Source organism: Sapajus apella, unplaced genomic scaffold (assembly GCF_009761245.1).
Source record: "Sapajus apella isolate SASKATOON/1434 unplaced genomic scaffold, GSC_monkey_1.0 scaffold37, whole genome shotgun sequence".
Taxonomy (NCBI): Eukaryota; Metazoa; Chordata; class Mammalia; order Primates; family Cebidae; genus Sapajus; species Sapajus apella.
In genome coordinates this window covers 5,481,337-5,483,546 of record NW_022436977.1, presented here as the reverse complement: position 1 = coordinate 5,483,546, position 2,210 = coordinate 5,481,337, and the positions used below count along the sequence as shown (strand labels likewise).

The 2,210-nt window shown below is 40.0% G+C and overlaps 1 pseudogene; it reads left to right on the top strand.

Moving 5' to 3' along the window:
• The first annotated feature begins 992 nt into the window (after positions 1-992).
• LOC116564293 lies at positions 993-1,911 on the top strand (annotated as a pseudogene).
• The last annotated feature ends 299 nt before the right edge of the window (positions 1,912-2,210 follow it).

Sequence of the window (2,210 nt, the reverse complement as noted above, 5' to 3'; positions counted from 1 at the left end):
CTCACTTTAGCGTAGGAGGTCAAGGCTGCAGTGAGCTATGATTATGCCACTGCATTCCAGTCTGTGCCACAGAGCAAGATTCCGAAAAGGAAGGAAGAAGGAAGGAAGGAAGGAAGGAGGGAAGGAGGGAAGGAGGGAAGGAGGGAAGGAGGGAGGGAGGGAGGGAGGGAGGGGAGAGAGAAAGACAGAAAACTCCACAATTATATACAACTACATACCTGCTGGAAGGATTAAAACTAAAAAGACTTAAGTATTGATGAGGATATAGAGCAACCAGAATTCTTATACATTTCTGATGGGAATTAACATGTACAGTGATATTAGCAAAGAGTTTGGCATTTTCTTTTAAAGTTAAACATATATTTATCGCACAAACTGGAAATCCAACTTCTAGGTATTTACCTAGAAAAATAAAAACATATATCCACACAAAGGTTCATAACTGCTTCAGTCACAAGAGTCAAAAATCTAAAAGCAACCCAGAAGGAAAAGGGACTACCAACATATGGTATATGCATTGAGTAGGCTAGTACTCAAAAAGAAAATGGCAAAAACAGCTGATACACATAATGCCATGTATGAATCTTAAAAACATTTTGCCAAGTAAAGGAAGTTCAGCACAAAAAAGTACGTATTATATGATTCCTAAAAGTGCGTAATATAAAATTTTATTTTATATAAAATCATTTGTATAAAAATCCTAAAATGGAAAAAGGTAACCAATAGTTACAGAAAGCAGATTAGTAGTTACCAGGGATCAAGATTAGGGCAGGTGGAGAACAGATCCAAGGAGGCAAGAGAAAACTTTTGTGGTTGTGAAAATGCTTAATATTCTTATTTTGGGTAGCAATTGCACAGGTAAATATATTTGTCAAAAACCATCAAATTGGGTGTCTCTCACCTGCTGTCGTCTAAGATGTGCCTTCCTCCCCTTTCACCTTCTGCCATGACTGCAAGTTTTCTGAGGCCTCCCCAGCCATGTGGAACTACAAGAGAGATGTCAGTTTTCCATTTAGATCAACAACTTCAAGCTCTTACCATAGAAAATTCAGAGAAAACTAAAGCGGTTCTCTTGGCCTGCGGTTCCTTTAATCCTATCACCAATACATACTTCAGGTTGTTTGAGTTGGCCAAGAACTACATCAATGGAACAGGAAGACACAGAGTTGTCAAAGGCATGTTATCTCCTGTTGGCGATGCACGTAAGAAGAAAGGACTCATTTCCGTCCATCACTGGGTCATCATGGCAGAACCTGCTACCAAGAATTCCCAATGGGTTGAAGTTGATGCCTGGAAAGTCTTCAGAAGCACTGGATAGAGACTGTTAAGACACTATCAAGAGAAACTGGAGGCCTTAGTAACTGATCACTAGCAGAACTCCCTGACACTAGAAAGGCCTGGATGGAAGAGAAAGTGGACTGTACAAAGACAAGATTCTAGTCAAAAGAAATCCCTAGAAACCAAAATGAAAGGCGTGCCAAAGGTCAAGCTGCCGTGTGGGTCAGACTTATGCAGACCTTCGTTGTTCCCAATTTGTGGAAGAGCGAAGATATCATTGAAATCATGGCAGACTGTGGGCTCACATGTATTAGTTGGGCTGGAAATGATGCTCAGAAATTCATCTATGAATCTGTTGTGCTGTGGAAACACTGGAGCAACATTCATATGGTGAAGGAATGGATTACTAATGACATCTCATCCACAAAAGTCTGGAGAGCTCTCAGAAGGGGCTAGAGCATTTGCTACGTGGTACCAGACCTTGTCCAAGAATACATGGAAAAGCGTAATTTATATCGCTCCCAGAGTGAAGCAGGAATGTTGCAGTCATCCTGGCCGTTTTGCAGAGACATGCCACAGAAGCTGAGGCATAGGAATTCTACAGCATGATGTTTTGGACTTCCCTTTTGGGGATTTGAAACAATCTGGATTTTAGTAACTGGGGAAGGAAATTATGATGCTGTTGCCTGAACTAAAGTTTAAAGTTTAGTAAAAATCAGTGGTAAGTTAAAATCATGGTTTTTTCCCTGTAATCAGAAATTGCTAAGATAAATTTTTTCATATGATTTTTTTTAAAGAACAATTTCTTTATCTTTGAAACAAGAGATTAGTAGCATACTAAAACCAGAAGAAATTTTGGTGACACTAGCTACAAATAAGAAGTCAGAAAGGCCGGGCGCGGTGGCTCAAGCCTGTAATCCCAGCACTTTGGG